The sequence below is a fragment of the Astatotilapia calliptera genome, chromosome 2 (genome assembly GCF_900246225.1).
Source record: "Astatotilapia calliptera chromosome 2, fAstCal1.2, whole genome shotgun sequence".
In the NCBI taxonomy this organism is placed as follows: Eukaryota; Metazoa; Chordata; class Actinopteri; order Cichliformes; family Cichlidae; genus Astatotilapia; species Astatotilapia calliptera.
This window is the reverse complement of record NC_039303.1, coordinates 34,509,128-34,533,042: the sequence shown is the minus strand read 5'-3', so window position 1 is coordinate 34,533,042 and position 23,915 is coordinate 34,509,128. Positions and strand designations below refer to the sequence as shown.

Below are 23,915 nucleotides of genomic sequence, written 5' to 3'. Positions count from 1 at the left end.
TGACAGGAATTAATTATGGTATCCCATAATTTATCCATGTAGCAGATGGGGAAGCAACACATATTGAATCTTGGCTTTCATACAGGCACGACCATTACTGTGTGAGCTGTGTGAGACAGAGTGGAGGTAACTGAGAAGTAGCTGAGTGTTGTGTGTTTGTGATGCTGTCACTCTGATGTGTTATAAGCCATTAGCAGAGCTACGAAACGGTAGCTCAGAGGAACAAGTCATTGATCTTTTGTGTCTGCATTTGTTGATTGTGTGCACCTGTAAAATGTAGCTTCAACTTTGGTAGATGTCAGGTAATATGATTGCGGGTGGTGGTTCATACTTGCACGTGTTTGTGTGCAAACTGTGCTGTGCAGCACAGCCTTCATTTAGGATTCTGCAGACATAGTCACAACTTTCCTGCTAATCCCGGAGCACTGTAATTGTCAGGGTGAGGGATGTAAGGTCTTCATGTTGGCATCTATTGGTCCTAATACAGCACTGAATTGCCCTTCATTAGGAGGAAGTTAATCCCTGCTTATAGTGGTGGAGATGGACACTAAGAGCACGCCGCAGAAGTCGATACATTCATTACTTTACAGCCCCTCTGCTGTGGAAGGGCATTTGTATGAGCCGACGAGGACACATAATTTGTTTTTAACTAAAGTGTAATAGAGAAGTGACATATTTATAAGACGCCATGATTTTTGCTATATAGAGTCATATAGAATATATGTGTATTTTGTCTTTTCATTTACTAATAAATATTAATAAATGAGTCCAACATGCACTCAGGTTAAAGAAACCTCAACATGATATTCACAATCATCGGATGCATGTGGGTATTCTATAAACCTGAGAAAACATTAAAGATTTAGGTGTAGCAGACATACAGAGGTCACACAAATCACCACAGGATTGCATATCTGTGTCCATTAAAGAGAGAACATGTATATTTTTAAATGATTTGTAAAATATATGTTACTGTTACTATTAAAAACATCACAATTTTGGCTTTTTAAGCGTCATCAGCCTGACGACGGATAGGTTGAAATGCCTAATATCATTAGATTGGTTTACAGTTTACAGTTAAACAACACATAAAAGCTTCTGTAGCTACACTTTACATCGTTATGAAGCCATCTGTCTAATTTTCTATACATTTTCATTCCTGTATAGTAATGCTGGCATCGCGCCACCTCACCAGGAATAGAAGTGCATGCTATTAAGAAATGTAGCAATTCATAACTTCACTCTCATTTTCACACTTTGCAGAGTGACCCATTACATAGTCCGGCATATGACCAGCTCTTAATAAGAGCTTTTCCAGTTCAACCATGTGTCAGAACATGAAGAAGCATCTCCAAAGGCTGAGGAGAATAAGGCTGTCACCTCGTTGAACAGGAGGCAACGATGGACCAAAGTTCCATTCATTATTATATCATCATATTCCACATATTCAAGTTTCATACCATATATACAGGATTTTAGCGCATACGTTCAAGGCTTTTAAGGACATCATGATATTAAATACAGTTAAAATATTTGTAGTGGAGTGAGGATGATGAGTTCAGTGTCTCAGTTCAGCTCAGCCTGAGGAAAGCGTTGAAGTGTGGCAGTACACAGCAGATACTTGTGTATTGCTTGCCAGGCTGGAGCAGGGTTTTAGCATTATCTTTCAGCATCCTCTTGGCTCTACACAATGCCCTCTCACCAGTATCACTAATGCTCAATAGATGGGTGCCAATGATGTTCAGGGCAGTTTTATTAATCTACAGCAGATCCTTTGATCTCGGGCGGTATGCTTCCCTTAACTTTGTTTGATGTTTTCAACTATGAACTATTGTTCCTCTTTAGAAGTTCAAAAGAACTTGGCAGTTAGTGTCTCAAGTTTCCTTAGTACATAACAATAACTATATTGATCATATCAGAAATATTGTAATATTTTAAAAGTTTTTAATAGACGTTAGCCTTTGAGGCTTATGAGGGGTCTGAAAATTATATTAGCACCAGTTCTATTTAATTTTCACCAGTGGAAAAGGAGCATTTTCTACATAAAAAAGACAGTTTTGTATTCTGTAGTAAAAAATTTTGTCTGTTTTTTTTGTGTTTTTGTTTTTGTTTTCAGTTGTTAAAGTCTTAATCTGGTTTGTAAAGTAAACATCTCATCTCTCGCAAGAGCGTTATGAAATGCAACTAAAAATATATTTAATTAAATATATTCATAAGTAAATAAATATAGCGCTTTCACATCATTTGAGGGCTTCATTTGATTATATATATACATGTTAAAGTGCTTGTCTAATTCCCACACAGTGACTGGCAAGAATGGGAAAAGATGATCAGCAATGTCTGAACGTATGTGTATATCCTGCAGGAATCTGAAAGACTCTAGTTTCTGCTAAAGCTGAGTATCAGGTGGAAGAAAGAGACACATGTTTCATCACTAATTAATTTGCATGAGATTTTCTCCTCAAACTGACAGAATATTTTTACTCTCGTTCGGTTCCAGCACTCTCACCATTCATTAACTCCACATTTGAATTCCACTTGTACACAAATTTTATCCACTGCATTTCGCCTACAGTCACACACAAGGTAGCTCTAAAATTCAGCTGAGAGTACCAAGCCAAAGGAAGTGTCCCTATCCAGATTATCTACTTACAAAGCATAAGGGTAGCTTAATGCCATCTTACTGAAAGTGCACTTAAAGATGCCATAAAAGAATAATTACAGAAGGTATAGTTGTTGTTTTTTTCAGACTTCACTGAGCAGCCTTGGATTTGCCACCCTGTAAGGTAATGCGTCAAGGATCTGAGTGGCATCACACTGTGGACAAATGGCTCAGATGTGGCAGACCTTACTCACATTATCAAAAAGGCAGAGTCATAAATAACACCACATTTGGCGGATGACGGCTCAGCTTGACTCCCTCTAATGTCTGACTGAGCGGTGGATGCGGGGCACCGGGGCGGCAGTGAAAGATCACATGTATCTATCAAATGCAGTAAAATTAGGTAAATAGCTTTGCAGGCCACTTTTCACTTTGCCAGTGGAAAGATGTGCCACTAGAATTTTTACTCGTCCCCATGAAGGATGACAGGAAGCATCTGAGCAGCAGAGTGGAAAAACGCATCCTGGCTCACAGGCTCACGCCATTTTAAGAAGTTCTGTGTTGGTGCGTGTGATGGCAGCAGGAGTTATGTGGCTCTGTGAAATAGAACAAACAAGTTAATAAAATTCCCCTGGCTATCTTTTATACAGCAGTGTGCTGAAGTTGACAGGCATGAGCTGATATGTGTGGCGTTGGCTGTTGTTGGTGTCGGGGGTATCTTAGAGCCCCTGTGGATTCCATCTACTCCCAGCTGTGGACCTGCTTCCACTGCTGAACTGAGGTGGACCATGGGTTGCTGTGTCACGGTGGGGTCAGGTGAGCAGACGGCGTGGGTGCCTGTGATTGAGAGCTCTGTCACAGCACCTGCAGTCACCGCCTCTGACAAACCTCCCGGGGCATGAATAATGTACGCAGTTGGCCTGAGTGATGGTTTGTGTAATAATGGCAGGCAGAATGGCGTGACCAGAAACCCCAGTAATGGCCAATGTCTTAACCAGCCTGCCAGCCAACATACACACGCTTACCTACCACGGGGGAGATGTATTTAATTTACAGTCTGCTGTTGGAGGGTCTCCTGAGTGCTGCTTTTTTTTTAGAATGAAACTGTTTTGCTTTCCTTTAAAATTTTAATTTTTTATGTAGGTTTCGAAACATAACCACATTGCTCAGGTGAATTGGATCTTACACACTTATTACATTTAATGAAGTGAAGCCCAAAAACAGACTCCTGGGACATGGCAGATTTAGGAAAGGCTTGCTTTACTCAAATGCCATTCAGCACATGTGAATGCATCTTTTGGGAGCTATGTACCTCGTGCAGTATTCTCAAAAGAAAGGGGTTTCATACAAGTCTTATGGCATCTAACGTGGTTATAGCTGTGCAGCTGCACAGGAGGTAGTAAGCTTGCACTCACAGTAGGGACAAGAAACAGTGAAGACAAGGATCAGAGTCTGTCCTTAAAGCCATTTATGGTGTTTCAGTTACTTCACCTCTTCAAAAACTTCTCACACACACACAGTAGTGACATATGTCGCTTCACTTTCCCCCCCAACTTTCATAATGAACAGTGTTGTGTTTTAAAACAAATGAGCCTTTATTCTAGTATTATGTCTTCTCCTTTTACAAAGCAGACATTTTGGCTCGTCACTAAGGCAAAGGTGTTATAAAAGACGCCTCTCATTGTCCCAAATGTCCATGACAGTGTGACAATGTTGAACATTCGCTGCAGCAATTAAATTAAAGTTAAGTTCAATTGAATCCTATTTTTATTCTGTTAATTCACTACAATACTCGCTGTACGCCGCTTTATAGTGTAAGGTAAAATCTTTACTATGTAGAGAGAAATTCAGCGATTCCTTTTGAGCGGCAACTATGTGACAGTTGAGAGAGCGAGAGAAAAAAAATCCTTTTCACAGGAAGATATCAGGGTCAGGCAGAGTGGCCCTCTGCCTTTTACTGATGAGGGGAAAAATGAAGATGGAGCAGAAGGTCATAGAGGGATAACAAACAAGAATGAAGCCATTATTCATATCATTATTTACACTGAACCTGAGTACATGTACCTTTTTCACATCAGATATTTTAACTTGGCAAATTAGGAAGAGCACAGGTTTAATTAATGAGAAAAACTAAGGCTTCTATTTTAGTATTGCAGCTGAGGGATTTTATCCTATTCACCCTTTAAAGTCTAAACCATTAAATAATTGCCAGGAAATTCTAATCTTTTGAAAATAGAGCCATTATTGTGAACCTTCTGATGAAATTACATTTTAATTTTCATTTATTAGTTTTAATTTGTATCATATTTGCTATATCTGGCTTTTTTTTGTAATTTATTTTTAAAAAATGTACTGTTTGTTTGTGTTTTGAGAACACTGATGATATAGCAGTTTAAAAAACTCTATCGATCAAATATGCTTTTAAAGGGTTAAAAAAAAGCGAATTTATGTTCAAAGTTGTGTTTGCTTACACTCATCGTGGGCATGAATGTCATGATAATTTGGGGCTTTTAATGATTTCTTTGAAGTGTTCCTTTTCCACAATAAAATGATTGTACATCTTTAATGACTAGCCTATTAACTTCTCGCTGATCATGATCAGAGATGGGCAGTAACGCGTTACTGTAATCTGATTACTTTTTTCAAGTAACGAGTAAAGTAAGGGATTACTATTGCAAAATCGGTAATTAGATTACCGTTACTTTCCCGTAGGAACGCTGCGTTACTGCGTTACTAAAACCGTGATTCTTTTTGCGAGAATGTCTCATGACAGTGACGTAAGCAAGTGCGACGTTGGTGACAGCAGCTGTGTGCAGATCAACAATGGATAATATATCGAGTGCGGGAGAGAGTATGAGCGTGCAGCGTTTAAAGTGTGGAAGTACTGACCTTACTTTGAGTTTGATTCCATAAAAAGTGACAAAAACATTAGCGTCCATCGTGCGTGGGAAGAAAACTTCTTTTTACAGCGAAAAAAACCCCTAAACTTCCGAGCAAGCACCGAGTAGCTACGACGTGATGGGAAACTCACAGAGACACTCGCGCGGATTCTTCAACTGACCGCAGCACACCTACACCAGGGTAACCCTCCGCCTACCCTGCTCCTGCTTTACAGGTGAAAATAGAGCAAAAGGACCGCTGAGTCTTTGACTTTATTTATTTTCTGCTGTGTTTTACTTGCATCTGTTTGAAAGAGTGAGTGAAAACACAAAAAATATTTTATTTTATGTGCTGGAATGTGTAGAAAATAGGTTTAAATGTTAAACTAATTTATTCAAGTCAGAGAATGTTGCATATAATTAAATGTTTTGCTTGATGCATAAAGTTAAAAGATTAAAACTGATAAAACAAGTTAAAAAAAGAGACTTTTCCATTTGATTACATTTTGTATGATGGATTATGTAGAAAAAGTAGAATTGGGCTGAAAGATCTATCGCTTTATCACCTCTTCAGGTTGTAAATCGTGTTTTTAAAAAGTAACTAAGTAACTAAGTAATTAATTACTTTTGAAAATAAGTAATCAGTAAAGTAACGGGATTACTTTTTGGGGGGAGTAATCAGTAATTAATTACTGATTACTTTTTTCAAGTAACTTGACCAACACTGATCATGATTGACTACAACTGGTAGTTTTTCTTCCCCAGCATAAAAACGATTTGTTTGACAGCACTCGCTCTATGGACCACAACTCAGAACAATTGGAAAATCCAAATATTTCAGCAAAGACATAAAAAGGAAACGAGTTTAGTTCAGGAGACAGAAACCTGATCTACTTTTTTTGCTTAGTTTTGTTGCTGTAGAGACTGCTGGGGACTTCCTGTGATGTACTAAGCATTTCTTTTTCACTCACCTCTTTTTACTCTCTATGTTTATAAACCATTTTCCATATAATTGTTAGTTATTAATAAACTCTGGCTCTCTTCCACAGTGTTTCTTTTGTCGAAGTCTCATTTTACTTTTCATTTTCTTTGCTTCCTTTCACCCCCAACCACCGCAGCAGATGGCGGCCCACCCCAATCCTGGTTCTGATGGAGGTTTCTTCCTGTTGAAAGAGAGTTTTTCCTTCCTACTGTTGCCAAGTGCTTGCTCACGGGAGTCCTATGATTGATTTTCTGATTTACATTATAAAGCTGCGTGAGGTGACTGCTGTTGTGCTTTGACGCTAAATAAATACAAATTTAAAAATTGAAATCGAATGCTTAAAAGCCAATTTAAATGAACTCTATCAATTCTGCTAAGAAGAGTGGTTAAATATCCAGCCAAAAGCTTGTTGCTTACTATCAAACACATCTTGCTAAAGGATATTTAACTAAATTTTAGTGGAGATGTATGCATATATATATATCAGCCTATATGTATAATGTTGACCCTATATGGATTAAAATACATTAAAACTTGTGCACCCAATTCTTATTTTCTAAAGTAATTAAAGATGCTGTACATTTATTCAACCCTGGAAAAAGAACAGTTCAAAGAAATTATTAAAAGCAAAATTACTATGACATTCATACCCATGATGAGTGCATACAAATTTGTTTCCACAACCGTAGCTGCAATTTATAATTTATAATTTTAAATTGCTTGAAGGCAAATATAACAATATCACTTACTTTGTAAGGGAGCAGTTGTGTATGTATGTATGTAGCTGCTTATCTACAGAAGGGAAAAACTTACAAGTGAGCCGCTCTGTGCTGCTGCAAAGGTATAGTGTGGTGTAGTGGTAATAAATTCTGTGAAACACCCAGACAATAACAGCAAAACCGAGTGTCTGTGTCAGAGCAAGAGGGAGATAGAGAGCAATGTGAGTCACACAGTCAAGCGGTATGCTTCACTGATGTGAACAATGACCCTAAAAACAATATTAAGAGACTGGAAACAGCCAGTGCATTGACTCCAGAACACTCTGTTGTTGTGTCTGGGGTGAAGGTGTGGTTCAGGTGTGGTTTGAAGTTTCCTTTATTCTTGCTGTCACCAGTACAGTGTTTGAGGAGAGGTTCAGAACTGTTGCACTGAGGTTGCAACATAGATTTTGCTAGTTGAATATGAAGTGCCTTGCATTGCCTGGTTTTCTTTTCACTCTCCTCCTTTATCTATTGTCTTTAAAAGAGTCTTTATCTAACTGAGCTGTTTTCCTGGAAGCGTTCATCTGTTTCTTCAGAGAATGTGCATCCTCCGTTGGGGCTTGCCCTCCTTGATTACTGCTAAACTGTTTCCCTGCTCAAATCCCCATCTCAAATCCACTATTTTCTTGTTGTTTTCCTCCCTGCTTTCTCATCGACTCCCCTATGTACCTCATCACCTGTCACTCATTGTCCTATCACTTTTCCGTCTTTATATTTCCTCTCTGGGTAGCAAGCAGTTGTGTAGGTGTCAGGTAGTTGTGACAACTTCAGGCTAATGGGAATAAAAAGGAAAAGAGAGAGACAAGAAAACACAGCCATCCTCCTAACATCACCAGTTTTTTCCTGATATTGAATAAAAGAGTAGGAGGTAACGAGGGAGAAGAAAAAGGAAGTTGCACATTTTACTGGAAAAAGGGAGCGTCTTTTTCTAGGGTGCGGATGGGGTACCAAACACCGACTTGATGGCAGCACTGTGATCTTCAAAGCTTTTCTCCCCCAGTCTCTTCTCACTCCCTTGCTACCATGTTTTCTCACTTGAGAGAGGGTATACACTGGCTGGGGGCAGGCATGAAGCTATTGCAGCATCAAAGTTTTGTTCGTATATCTCAGGACTACAAACTCATTCTATATGCTGTACTCTGTTGCAAACGATATCCCCTGCCCCTGCACTTAAATAACCACTTCTGTCATTACTATATTAGCAAAAGAGAATTTTTACCCATTTTCTGTGAATGGCATGATGGGGACGGTTTATCCATAGGTTGATTCATAAAAGTGTACAATAGCCACACTACATCTCTTTCACTTCTTCATGGCTCAAACCTGTCTCCCTCAGGCCAGTCTATACGCCGAGTCGCTCTTCACTTCCATTTCACCCATGTTTGGTCCATAAAAGCTTGACATGGCGCAGTGGACAATGCTCACGTCTGAAGCAGGACCACTACTGCGATTTTTCCGAGAGGGGACTTGCTTTGATGGGGTTTTGCTATTTTTGTGCTCCACAAATACCTTCCATGTCCTGTTTTCTGCTTTTGAAAATCCCTTCAATTTAATCCAGTTACTACTCTCTGCAGGGGGAAAAATGGGGGGGAAAATGACACAGCATTTCTCATGGTGGTGTCGCTCAATATTTATTTAATCAAGATGAAACATTGTTCTGGGCCTGAATACAAATGTTAATTACATGCGTGTGGTAATATCTTAATTCACGATCATGACAGAGTGATGGTATTGTTTACCCAGCAAGGTGCCTAAGGGAGGCCTTTCAGGATGGTTTATGAGTCTGGTTAGACACTTGATGAAAGACTTGCTTTCCACTGGGGCTCAATCCTCACTCGAGCACAAAAAAAGGCACAGTGAGCTCTAAGTCTTACTTCCATCATCTCTGGCTGCAGTATGTGTGGCACTTCAAATATTTATAAGGCTCAAATTAGGCTGAAGGAATATGAAAATGCAGGTTTTACAAATACAACATTCCTGGCACATTTATTCATTGATTATAGGTTGACTTGCAGGCAGAGAAACTGGTAAAAGCACACTGAAGCTGAAAAATGTTTACAGGGCAGCACCTGTGCTGCTGAAACTATTCGAGCAACTCAGAAAAGTCATCAACCTGTCATTTCTCCTAGCTCAGCAGCACTTAATCTGCTCCAATAGCTGTCACACAAGAAACTTTAATGAGCGTTTTGAATACAAAAATCAAACAGAAACTGCATGTTCATATGTGGAGCGTTTCTCCTAATGGAATCAGTTGCCACTGTTATATATTGCATAAAAAGCTGGAGTGGATAAAGAGAAGCTACCTCAGTGGACGCCATGTCCCATGTGAGTTTTTTGTTCAGGTTGCACTTGGAAGCAGACCATTATTATTTCATGAGATCTTGTCAGTGTCAACCCCAATGCTCTCTGTGTGTTCTGATTTCAGGGTGAGCTGAAACTAAGAGGGCAAAGTGTGCTGCTCAGAGAAGAGCAGCAAATGTATACAGACATTTTGACAAGTGATTGGATCTGCAGTGTCAGGCTGTAGATCAAATGTGTCCCTGTGCCATGTGTGCTATAGACTGGTGGGAGGTATAGATGAAAGCTGGCACCTCAGTGCTGCTTCAGTCATCCAGGCAGGATACCGCAAATTCAGCAGTGGCTTTCTATTTATCAGCCCCACTGATTGATCACAACGTTTTCATATAAAATCATCATCTAGTCAGATGTCAGATTTTTAATATAGTTTGCTGAATGCAAATTTCCACAGATCAAAACAAGAGCAAAGTAAATTTGACGAATCAGCCAAGCAAGATGAATGGCTCTACAGGTGACTGTAAGAGTAGGTACACCACTTTAGAGCGGACTGATATATGCCGTCAACAATTAAGGTGCACATGCACATACCTCTTCAAAAATTTCCTCTCCTCATTCACTTTTCTTACACATCCATTAAAGATTTAAAATCTTTCAAAATGCAACTATGAGGGTGGCTGAGCAATACAGTCAGAAATAACAGGCTGTTCAAAGGATCGCCAGCCCGGTCTCTTTTTATTCCCTTTTCCTCACAGCAGTGGATTATTGTACCACATTTACTGTCTACATGGCCATTAACTCTTCCCACTCCAAGGCATAACAATTACAACAACAGCTCAGTCTATTATTCAAAGAAAATGGTAATAAGTTAACACAGAGAAAATAAGCTTAGCTATATTTAGGGAAGTGTGATAGATTGGTGACCTGCACAAGGTGTGCCCTGCCTCTCGCCCTATGGTAGCTGGGATAGGCTTCTTCCCAACCCTGACCATAAAAAGGACTAGTTTGGCAAAAACCGTGTCCCAATTGGATGGAGGCCAAGTGCCGTCTTGAAAAGAGGTGAGAAACAAACAAATTAATCAGATACTAATGTTCAAACCAGCATCTTCAGTCACACTCTCTTTAGGATTTCATGACCGATGTGACAGCAGTATCCATTAGTCATGAAGTTAAAAGCTCTGTGTAGTTTGTTTAGAGGTCATATGCCTTTCCATGACCACGACTGTATGATTCGAATGATGAAAAGTCTGTGACAAGTCCGATTAATAAGACTTATCAATAATGTCTAAAACTGGTAAATCCCAAATTAAAGTTCACTTCCAGCTATTTGCAATTTTTTTTAAAATCCAGAGATTATTACCTGTAGCATCAGATAGTAGAAGAATCCACCCACAAGCATTTCCAAAGTGAGAGATGAGCAGATAAAGCAGCTTTAATTAGCTGTTATTAATTGGCCCCTAAACTAATTGGCGATTTTAAACTGACTGTAGGTGTGAAAGTGAGTGTAAATGGTTGCCTGTCTCTATGCGTAACCAGGTGACAGACTGGAAACATCTCCCCCTCCTCTCACCCAATGACAGCTGAGACGGGGCATTAACCCCCTGTGAATAAGAGACGGAGGGCTGGATAGATGCATACCCCCACCAAGGGGATTAATCCGTCCCATAATAATTAATAAAAAAAATCAGTTATTCATTAAAATAACAAAAACAGAAAAAGCAAAACACAGAACATATGTTTTCATAACTGAATAAAAAGTTTCAAAATGAAATGTCAGTTGATTTTCATTTGAGTTTCCACGTTCTCTTTGTGCCTGCATGGGTTGTGTCTATGGCTACTCCAGCTTCCTCTCACGGTCTGCATGGGATTAGTGATGATCCCTAAACTGGCCGTAGGTGTGAGTGTGGAAATAAATGGTTGTCTTTCTCTCTGTTAGCCCTGTGTTAGACTGGGGATCTGTCTAGGAGGTACCTCGATTCAGCTCTCTGCATCTCTGAACTGGATAAGCAGAAGAAGATGGATGAATGTTTAATAATTTGACTACAGTGGGTTTTGTCATCTCAAATTATCAAAGCAGCTATGAAAATGTAACCGCTTGATGTATCGTCATTTCTTGCACAATACATAATACTAATGTACTGAGTACTTATTCTGTCAATACTGTGGGAGTGTCTTAATGAATGAACCTACTTGTGAAGCCAGCAGAATGAATTTCATAGTATAACAGACTGCTGCAGCACAACAGGGAGTACAGAGATGGTTTGATACAGCGAGTGAGAAAGACAGACCAAAAACTCTCAGGAAGAACAAATAAACCCAGGTGGCACACATTAGGGTGAAGCAAGTAATCACACAAGGGCAGGATGTGGAGGAGCTGAGAAGAGAGACGTGAGTGCTAACATATTACAGAAAAATAAAATAAAATGTTTCATAACTCATTTAAAAATGAAAAACAATTACACATATTGTAAAGTTTTACGCAAGATGGTATTTTTTTTTACCGAACCACCCAATTAGTGTTAATTGGACAGAAAGGATTGAGATATAATCTATTTCCTCCATTAGTGAGATCGAACATCCATCAGCATGTGAAAAAAGCAGCTTAATGACATGTTTATCTTGTCTCATATTTAGGTTGGTGGAAAGGCTTCATTAGCAATGTGTGTGTGTGTGTGTGTGTCTGCCAGCCTGACATCTGACACCTTTGAGATTTTACTCTCCCCTAGTTGTAGCAGAAACTGGTTGTATGTGCAGTTTATCATTATAACAAAACGTAGGACAAAGGGCTCATTCAGTGTTACCTTTCTTTTTTTTATGTGACTGTATCATCGCTAGCCTTAAAGGTCAGTCCAGTTCTTTCCATCCAGCTCGCTGCCTACTGACCCTCACTGAAAGGACAGAGTGTTTGGGAATGTGTTTGTTCGGCCTACTCGTGCTTTTCTTTTCCAACCTTTTTTGCATTCCTATCCGGTGTGTAATGAAGATGTTGTGTGCGTCTAAAACAGGATTCAGTCTCCTGGGTAGAATCGCTGAAATAATCAAAGAAGGTCTTTATGAGGAGACCTTGAATTAAGGGCATCAGAAACGTAAAAAGAAAGTGGGGGTATGTTAATACAGGTCTCAAAGTTTCACAGCAGATGAGTGCTACCTGAATATTTTAAAATCTCTCCTATCATTAGCTCTTTGTTAGTCCATTGAAATCCACCCTAGATTCAACTAATGGAGACACACTGCACTCTCTTTTTCTTTTCTCCCACCCTACTTACCTCTAATCAGCGCCATACAGTGCCTGGTTATTGATTTTACTCACATCTGACTTGCGATTTAGGTTAGATTTAGGTTAGATTTAGGTTAGGTTTTGAGGAACTGAAATGTTCAGTTACTCATTTAAGTTAAGCTCTTGGCTCTTTCTTTGTCACTCGTTCTGTATCCCAATCTCATTCCACAGTTTTCCTTTTAGTCTGTCCTGTTTTGGAGCATGTAAATGATTCTCGAAACACATTTTTAAAATAAGTTTATTTGTGTTCAGTGAGAAGAAAACAAACATGGCCCTGTTTACGCAAACAGCTGCTTTCATACTGGATTCACGCCTGTCCCAATTACATAGTTAGTCAGCCGCAGAGTTTATGTCCCAGTGTTGTGTCACACAGGCGAAACATCAGTGCTGCATTTTCTATTTCTGTTGTAATGTTTGTTAAATCTGAATGTCTCCCGTGTGCTCTGTGTCTCCTCCTCTGTTTGGCAAAGTATTCTGCTGCTCCTTCACAGCTGAACTGTTATAGTCTATACTGCAGATATTCAGTGGAATTCATTGTCACCTTTTTAATGGACAGAGAGCTGTCAAAAGGATTTCAGTCTCCATAGCTCCCTTGGCAAAAAAAGAAGTGACAAGGTTGACAGGCCAGTGACTGTGGACAGTTGAGCAGAGAGCCAAACGTCACACAGAACCTGTCAAAAGCCATTTCCTGCTGTTATAATGAGATTCATGCATTCAAATTAGCCTCAGTGGAGTTCTGAATCCATTAAACCTCATTCCCTGTTGATATGTGCTTTCTACTGCCTTTATTACTGCGGATGTTCATCATTAGCACAGTTATTCACATTGGCACAGGTGCTGTTAATATTCAGTAATTATACCTCCTGATATATACAAAAAAGAGAACTTTTTTAGCATAAAAAAAAAAACAAATTCATGATTCTGGCTTGAAACTCGATCTTTTATACCTTATATCTACATCTACATTTAAGATAAACACAGATTCAATAAGATAATCATGAAACTGAAAATAAGTTTGTGAAAAAAAAATATTTTGTATGAATTCTTTAGAACAAAAACAAGCTTAATGCCAGTTTTGACAAGTTAAATCCTCAATAATGATAGAAAAGCACAGTGCAAACATTCACACATGCTTGTAACCTGCAACCTGGTAACCACAGACTTTAATACCTAAACATATTTGTACTTTAGTGCTTCAAGTACGTTTACCTCTTAATGAAAGATCAATTTCAACAGTATTCAGAAATATTAACCATTCAACAACTCATATAACATTCTGGAAAGAGCAAATCATCTATGTGACCATTTGCAAAGGAATGGTGTGTATAAAGATTTTCAGTCAGGATTTTAGGATTTACCACAGAAGTAGCACTGGTTACTATACTTCTTACCTTCTTGATCTAACTTTTTAACCCATTATTGTAGTGTACCTAACTTCATGTATTTGTAGGCAAATATGTAGCAGCGCGCAGACCTTTGGCTGGGAATGGAACAGGACCAGTTGGGGTGGAGACCTCTGGTGAAGCAGTAGCCAGAGGTCTCCCAGCCTGCTCTGGATGCTGTGCCTGCGGCTGTGCAGGGTGCTCAGCTGCCTCCACTAGCAGTTGGGGCTGGTGAAGAGCCCTGGATGGGGTTCAGGTACTGGCTGAACACCAGCTGTCTCCACCCGAGGGACCAACAAGTGATGGTGCTGACATCACCAAACTCACTCTCAGATTTCGTATATGGGAAAAAAAAGTTTTTTCCTGAGTCAATAGTCTAGAAAACACAAGGCTCAGGGTTAAACTGGGAAGACTTAGAAACACAAAATTCAACTTCATCTCGAGTTAGCTTGGCAACAAGTGGAATATCTGTGGCAGCCTCGACAGGCTGAGACGGCCGTCAGTGTAGTGCTCCCTGTGCGGGGATGGAGGTTCAAAGCTGAGAAGTCTTTTTGCCAGGTTGCAATAAGTTTGCATACCAAACTGCAGATCTTTTGCCTTAATTTCTCCTTCTCCCCCTCATGAAAAGGGATCAGCCACCGCCCATTAAAATTAGCAGCTGGTTCTGAAACTCTTCAAAATTCACAAAAACAAAGTCTGTGTATTCTCTGTATTCCATTCTGGTCAGAGTCTACTGTCAAGATCTATGGCTGCAGATCGTGGGAGGTGAAAAGAGGCTCCAATTCAGACGACACAGGAGAACAGGAAATAGTTAACACAAAGCGAGCCGTTTATTTAATCTGAACATAAAGATACGAAATAAACTAAAATGCAACAAATAACCTAAACTGAAAAAACTGGGAAACACAAGAGTTGATGAGCAGAGACTCAGATGAGGGACAAGGGAAAGCTGGGATCACATATATACAAGGGGAGGAATAGAGGGGTGGAGACCACTGGGAAACACAGCGGGAACAAATAAGACATAAAGAAGTAAGGGAACAAACCTGAATGTAATGTGAGAGAGAAAGGATTATCAAAATAAACAGAAAGTAGCACAAACATGCGAACTTGACACTAATATGGAAATAAGCAAACATGGGAACACACGACAGACTGGGGAGACGAGGATGAAACACAAAGAGAGGAACATGGAAACCGGTAAGGGAGACAAAACACGGGGACATGACTAAGACAGAGTGAGAGATACAGGAGAGAGGGAGAGCAGGGGACACGGAGAGAGAGGGAGCGCACGACACAAGAAGATACATGGAGACAAGACGGTGAGGACAAGATAGAAAGAGAACCATTGTAGGAAACTAAACAACCTAAAATAACCAGAACTCCACAAGACAAAGCACCGGTTCAAAAACCTAGAACTCTGACACTGTCATTTTTTACATACTTCCCTTATGCAATATTATTAGGAAAAACTGCATACATTCCCACTACTATGTACACGATACTCAGTTATATTTATCAGATGACTGTGATAAATTAACGTTCACATTCACACCTGCATACAGTTTCAAATCACTGGAGTAACAGAAAAAAGAAACAATCCACGCCTCGGTCGTCCGGTTATTGAACCCAGGACTCTATTGCTGTGAGGCAACAGTACCAAACACCATCCATCCCTTCAACTTGCATAAATGTATAGGACTGCTTTCAGCTACGCTTTTGCTAAATTGAGAAAAACCCTGTCACAGAGCAATGCTGAAAATGTAGTTCATAAATGTGTTACTTTCAGGATAGAATGACTTATTATCAGATTGTCCTTAAAGCTAAAACAAGAGAGAAAAATGTCCAACTGAAGGAAGAAGAATCCTTCCTTCTTCTTACATGCTTAAGTTTTTTCTTAACTTTTGTCTAATTATTCCCATATCTTGTACATGGTCAATTAAAAAATCCTCTTTAGCATCACACTGATCTGGTACATTGTTTAAACCTCTATGAGCCTGGTTCTAGTGGGTTTCTCTTCCCATTAAAAATGAAGTTCTTCTTTTACACTGCCACAAAATTCTTGTTTATAAGGGATCATCTTAATCTTTGGGTTTTTTCTTTAATGTTGTAATACAATACAAAACACATGCCTGTAAAAGGTATATGCCTCCTAATAATCAGTAGTCTGCACACAATCCTCCACAATGTCACAGCAACACGGTTTTGTGACTATATAAAAAAGAAGATTGAAATATTCCATTTACGTACTTTAAGTATTTAAATCCTTGTTATGACACTGACATTGTACCTCTGCTTAATTTTAAAAACGGTCTTTGATGTGCTGGATTGGAGGAGTGTATCAAAGTAAATCAGGCCAGAAGACTCAGTCAAACAGGTTACCAAGTACCAGCGGGATTAATGAGATTCAGAATTTAATTCTGGTCATGAAGGAGCCTTACAGAAGAAGAACCACTAGTGCAGCTCTCCATTAATCAGGCTTTTATAATAGACTGGCTAGACAGGAGTCATTCTTCACTAAAAGGCACATGCCGACTGGTCGGGAGTTTGCCAAAAGGCACCTGAACAGCTCTCAGACCATGAGAAACACAACCCTTTATAGCCGGGGTGGGTAATTAATTTTCCCCACAGGCCCACACAAGAAACTGGGACTGTTGTGGAGGACCACATCAATAAACAAACTCAGTTTGGTGCAATATGAATTTTCTCTCTTTATCAGGTTATTTGTGTGGCCCTCCTCAGCAGTCCCAGTTTCTCACATTTCTCTTTTGGGAAAATTAATTGGCCACCACTCATCTGGACTCATGAAAGGGCAATCTATTGTCAGCGAGGACTCGTGCTGTGGGGATTTTTTCTTTTCTTTTGACTGAGACTGAAATATTAGTCAGGAGAAGATCTGCACTTGACTTTTTGCTTGCTTTCGAAGGTCAGCTTACATTTGATTTGCAAATAAATATAAATATAAAGCAAAACAAAAAACAAAATCAGAATAAGCGGATTCTTGGAATTCCCATTTATAATGTGCTTTGTGATAGACTTCACTGCTTTCTGGAACAATCCTACTAAGAACTGCCCTGCATTTTACTTATGCCAAAATGGCCATAGAGTCAAGAGCTGATGGTGATGCAAAATAATAATAAAAGAACAACTGAAGAACCTCTGGAAAGGTCTCAAACTGAATGTGACAGTGAATTTCTATTTCTGTATATGCATATTTTAAAACTTTGATTCTGAACTTAGACTATCGTGAATTTGGCTTTTTGGATCTTTGCATGAATGCGCGTCATTTGAAATGATTTTGTTGAACAAACAGAGGAGAAGATGAGGAGCACGGGGAATGAGTCAAACAGAATAAAACAACTGTTGGCCTAAGTGTCTTGGCACTAATACAGAAAAAAGAAATACAATATTCAGACCCTCTCAGCTCGATCCACTTACTGGGTGTAATGAGAAACATGTCAGAATAGATAAAAGGAAATACTTCTTTGTTAAGTGACATATTTGAACAAGAGCCCAGCTTGTATTAAACCGAATAAAAAGTCGTTATTGGTAAAATGAGGAGTGCAAATGCATCACTTGGGACCAAAATAATGCAAAATCAGATTAGTCAAGGTCAGCGGTACCCACCTTGTGAAAACACAATTAAAATTTGTATTTTGATAGTAATTTTGTTTGGAATGTTTCTGCTTTTTGCGTTATTCTAATTATGTAAAACTAGATACCTTAGTTTAAGAAAATTCCAGTTAAATCCAGAAACCTTGACATTTATTTTGCTTTATTTTTAAGCTGTTGTTTGCTGCTGTGCGAGAAGAAAAGAGAATAAATGGATGGAGGACATAATAGAAATGTATTACCAGGTAGCAGCTGAGATAAGACGTATATTCTGTATAAACAGTATGTACAGTATTTTATATTAGCAGTAAAGGAGCAGTGATATATGTTTTTAAAACAGAAAACTTTGACATGCGAGCATTTTGCTTTATGTTTCAGCTTCCTCTGTTTCTATGGATTTTCTTGCAATAGATTATTTTCTCTCACAGTGGAAGAAACTCATCTTAATTAGCGGGGATTTCATTTGGGGTTTGCTAAATTACCTCCTTTCTGAACCAGGCGTTGCCTCTCCACACATCACTGCATGGTGGGAAGCAATGACGGGGTTGACTTTTAATCAGCTTTGCTTACACAGTAATTGTAAGGCAGTACAAGAACTGCGTTGTGGTAATTTCCTTTGATTAAGTCTAAACACAGCAGATGCACTTGTTAAAGAATGGGTATTTCTAACGCTGCCTTAATTTATTGACTTTTTTTTGGGCACAAAACTCCTAACTTACAGCTGGGGACAAAATGTGATGGAATGATTTAATGTCTTGGCTAAATGCTTTTTGACATTATTATAAATTGGCTGACTATAGGATTTTTCTAAAATACTGTCTGACATGTTCTAAATCTCTTTAGGGACACTCAACTTTACTGCTTTGTTTCCCTGCAATGCATCTTGTCATACAGTATTAATCTCCATAAAGTAGATGTAGTAGTACGGATGCATATGCAGTTTCTGTTTTTTATAGTCCACATGGCCAATCATGTTTGAGCACAGTTGTTTGCTTTAACATAAAAAGTACAGGTGGAGAGCAAAATAATCATAACTGCCACCCTAATGTAGTCTTTTGTCTTGTTTTAAAGTAATTATTTGTGAACAATGACTTGTGAACAAACATGGAGATCTAAGCCTGGATATCCACTGGCTGCACCAGCATCCCTGAAAAATTGTCCCTTAGTTTGCATGGAGAACACAGACTTGTCTGCAAGCACTTGCCATTTTCTCTCTGTACTGTATTGAACTGGGAAGTTTGCCTTCAAAGTAAAATCTTTGCCTTTTGAAATGTGTTGGCTGCAGCTATAATGGCCCAACTTTTACTTTGAAGGCAAATATTCTCTGTGTCTGATTGGGTTGCGCTTTTCATAGTTTCATTGCTGCTCGGTGAGTTTTTGAATGCTCTCATGACCGTCATGCTTACTGCTGGTGACTGAATCAATCTTCTACAGACCAGCGCAATTGCAAGTAATGGTTAAAAACCACTGAATCGTCTTTAGCCCTGTGTGAATGGTGTTTTAGTAATTAATTTCACCACACTTGCAACCGGTTGGGGAATACACATTTTTCCCTTGAGATCAGTGGTTGCTAGATGATTGCTGACTCCTCTCTAGGATTGTGTGACAGGTCTAAAGCTTAATTAAATCCTAATGCTTTGTATTTAAACTGGCTTTTGTTTTTACATCTGTCTGCTTGGTCTAAAAGCTGTTCTTCTGCTCTTTTAGCCACTGTAACAGTGTAATCACTTTAGTTTGCCAAAGGTGCGCTTGAAGTAATTTACGAGGATAAAATATTCAAACCTCTTAAGTTAATCACCATTTATGGTTTTGCTTAAGTAATGAGCTCTAACATCCATAAAATGAAGTCAAGTCCACTTTCTAAATCCTTCACCTATGATTTCAAACCCTGTGGCCCTCTGTTTTTAATTGCTAACTTTGATTTATAACTGCTTGTCATTTTCTGAAAAAGGAGCTAAAGTCTTTGTTTGATAGAGGATGACATATCTCAGCTGTCACCCCCATCTTTACAATAGACCCGAGACTTAAATCTTAACGTTATTACACTCGATCATAAACATAATTGAACAGATGAATCTCAAGTTGGATATTTGCATGAAATGTGCGCACAGATTGGAGTGAAATGAACCGTATGTGAAATTGCATATGGTTTTTCAGGTTTCATTAAAGGTTACACAGCTTTAAATACAATTTTCTTGGAAAAAGAGCAGGAGAAGCAACAATGATTGTATAAAAAAACAAAGGCCTTCACAGTGTGCTCATTAAGAATGCTGTCAGTGGAATCAGGAAAAGAGCTGAGTAAAGTGGACATTTGCTTCTGATCTATTTCTTGCTGGTGTAGCTGTTTGAAGTTGAGGCCACTCTGGGCACACAGCGAAAATAACTCAATCACTTCCAATAAGTTTTGTTTGCTATTGAGATGTCTCGTTCTCAAAAGAGGACTCAAAAGCATAATGATATGTCAATTATTTTAGTAAGTTTCCAAAACAAATCAAATTCTGAAATGTGCGGTAACATCTTAAAAGAAGATAAAATAGAGTCACGGGGGTTTTGAAGGAAGTCTTTTTGTTTGTTTGTTTGCTTGTTTTTGTTTTTTGCTGGTAGTCTTTCTAATCATTAGATGGGCATGAAACTCTCTTTGTTAAATCATCAGTAAGAGATCTGCTTTGATGAAAAGTCAAAAGTTCTAGGCTCCTTACATGCAGACTTCTAAGAGTATTGTCTGCTTGTAATGTGAACGCCTTTGCTCATTGTTGAACCTACAGAGACTCATCATCAGTGGATTCTGCAGATGTATAATGCCTCTCAGTGCATTCTTTTGTTTAATGGCTCACAGTGTAGTTTCTAGACAAATTCAACTATTTTCAGCAGAAAGCTTTGATAAACACACGGTACTTATGAGCACCTAACAACAAACAGACTGAACTGGAAAATACAATAATAGTAACAATAAAAAATTACTTTGTTATAACTTATAATAAATCTTACATGCTCAGAAGGTAAACTGAAAGAGAAAAGCAATAAGAGAGAAAAAGAATAAATAGGAATAAATTAAGATAAAGTGGAGAAAGCAAAACACAAGTTGGCAGTAAACATAATAATTTCCAACATAAGAAGAGAAACAGCTACAATAAAAATATCTATAATAGAAACAACAAACAAGACAGCTGGACAATGATAAACAGACAACAAAAGAGTATAATATACAACATGACATAAAGGCAAGTTTATATATACACTGTATGTGTTTTCAGAGGTCATTCAAGTGAAGTTTCTAATTCTAGCTCATAGAGACCATCGTGGTAAATGTATAAACACTTTTTAAATTCAAGCCTTAACTGTGGACTTACCAGAAAGACTGCATATGAACATCTAAAACAGAACATAAGGTTAATGTCTTTTTAGACAACAGGGCCAGAAACACAAATCACACCAAATACTAATTGGTGGGAATTTGTCCACACTAGTTTTCCTAATATGGCTTCTGTGTTGATGAGCCTGCAGCACTTCAAATAAACCTTACTGTTTTGCATTTGTGTGGTGCCAAAACAAAAAGCAATAATAAATAGCGCTTAGATCCATCCATCAATCTATTTTCTTCCATTTATCCAATTCAGGGAGTTTTGGAGTCTATCTCAGCCGTCACAGGATGAAAGGCAGGTTACACCCTGAAGAGCAGCAGGAGTATGCAGCCACCCATGGGGAAAACATGCAAACTCCACAGAGAAAGACCCCGGCTGGCTGTTGGATTCAAACTTAGGACCCTCTTGCTGTGAGGAAACAGGACAAACCACTGCACCACTATGCTTCCCTAGCTTGTGCTTGATTTTTATATTTTTATACCTTGTATTTTACTGACAATAGAACAAAAGAAACTTATTCAATTTTAATTTCAAACTTTGAAATGGAGAAATGTTGTTTTCTTGGAAAACAGGTGCTCGTTTTGAATCTTATGCTAGCAACACCTAGATCACCTCTTAGACTGCCATCCACTAAAAATCCAATATCAGAGTGATATTTCAGATATTCATTTGGCACTCTAGGAGCACTTCAGTCACCACATACAAATAAATGAAAACCATCATCACCTGATGTTACAGTCGACAAAATAAGCATCTTGTAAAGTGCTCGAATGATACTTTCCCTCTTCCGCCTTCAGTAATAATGATGTTAATGTCCCTAGCCCCTAGTATTTTTCACTGCCAAACTCTTGCTTCAAATCCATCTTGAAAGGACAAAGAAAGCAATGGCACCATGTAAATATAATTAAGTGTGTTGATGGCATGTTTGCTCCAGGGGGAAATTACTTTGTCATTGAAAAGATAATAAAGTACGAAGGGTAATGAAATATCTGGTTAGAGGGCAAAACACTGCTAGCATGACAATGTGTAGTCATGATGGGCCAAAGCAGGAAGGCGGCAGGAGGAGGGCAAGTGAAAGTCTTTTTTGCTCCTGCTGTTCTTCTGGTTTGCTTCCAATCACAAATCACTGTGCCACATGTCTGCAGACAAAAAAGAGTCAAGCCTGGAAAGAGTGTGATGATGTATCATGGGGAAAGGTGGTAATTTTACTCAGGCCTGTGATCATGAAGGGTATAGTTAATGTAGTTGGAAGTCTTCTGTGTGTGTGTGGATGTAGACAAAATGCAATAGTGAATTTGTGATTGTGTGTTTGCTGTGTCACTGGAGCTCCTCCAGTGTCTCCAGCAGTGTGTGACGAGCAGCTGTGAGGAGAAGCTCAACTCGCCCCTCCTGCTTCACCAGCAGAGAGGGACTGAGAGCTGGAAGGTTTGTGTGTTTGTGTGTGTGTGTGTGTGTGTGTGTCCTCCGCTTTCTTCTAACTGGTAGCTGTTGAGGGGCTGTGGGACAGCGGGGCAGAGCAGCAGGGAGGCAGTGGTCCAACCTCCACTAACCCCCATCAGGCACAAAGCCAAGAGCCTGCAACTGAAACAAGTCAAGACACACATCAACATGCATCTGCGCACACACTCACAGAAATGCACATGTAGTCTTGCATCCACTCGTATTTGCATGCTATTTAGCAGCAAGACTCCCGGACACTGATACTCTGAGTTATTGTTGGCTTGGCATTTATTTGTTGAAGTTAAATCAGTGCTCGGCACATTTAGTGAAGCCACAGCCACAGAGTTCTGGGTGTCTGTATCAGCTTTTGCCAGGTCTTTTGGATAGTGCATAATGGCTTTATCACTTCTGTTAAGTGTCGTAATTGTGGGTGTGAAAGCGTTGGAAATCGTTGTTGGCTTTAGCCTGCTGACAGAAGGATATGTTCACAACTACAGTACAAAACTAGTTCCACTTCAGTACAATCCATCTGTCACAGCTGAGGTATATTTTAATATGAATAATTTCTCATTTCTAAGAACGAAACCTTAATGGTGCTCTGGTTAGACCTTAGTCTCACTGCATGAGTCTGGAGAGATTTAAATTGCAGACTGGTTGGTTTTCAGATGTTTTATACCTTCTATCCTCACTGCTTTTTTCCTGAAATATTGGACCTCTTCAAGCTTTTATAAATGCTTAAGCAGAAGCAATCGGAAAAGGAAACAAATTTTGCACAACTTCAAGACCAAGGCAATGGTTATCAACTTTAGCAACACAGCTGACATCCCAGCTAGAAAATCCAAAGCAGCTGGAGCGATAAAGTACCCAGCTGACTTTATATGGAAGATAAAAAAGCGTTTTATGCTGCATAAATCCTCAAATATACACTGCCTTTGTTGTGTCTTCTATAGTACAGAAGTCAGGTCTCTGCTTTGCGATAGATGAAAAGCTGAGCACGGGAAACAGGGTATGCTACAGCAAATAAGAGTATAGTGGAGGTATCCAAGAAATGTTTCTGATACTCAAGATAAAAAGAAACTCAGTTCTTAGAGGAAGGCTTGCAGTCTGAACACGAAGTAATAGATGGTGAGGACAAACACAGATTAAAACTCATCTTGCTTTTCCCCGAGGAAAAAAAGAGGTGATGATTTTAGTTAGTTAGCATGTCAGTAGATGATTCTTGTGGTCACTTTAAGGAAAATTTAGAGACAAAAAACATTTATGTACAGAAAATAATGCCCCACTCAACACATGCTCATGGCTGCAGCAAAATTTGCTCTTTGC

General features: G+C 39.0%; 1 protein-coding gene across 5 annotated transcripts in view; it reads left to right on the top strand.

Annotated features, from left to right (window-relative positions):
• Positions 1–23,915, top strand: part of drp2 (dystrophin related protein 2) — a 111,339-nt gene that overhangs the window by 8,229 nt on the left and 79,195 nt on the right. Inside the window, exon 1 of one of the 5 annotated variants that reach the window (XM_026145334.1) lies at positions 11,899–11,907. The exons of 3 other annotated variants lie outside the window; for them this stretch is intronic. The gene's annotated coding sequence lies outside the window, so the exon portion shown is untranslated. Of the gene's footprint in view, positions 1–11,898; positions 11,908–20,496; positions 21,563–23,915 lie in introns of those variants that run through there. One more of the 5 variants, XM_026145325.1, reaches the window with a different exon arrangement.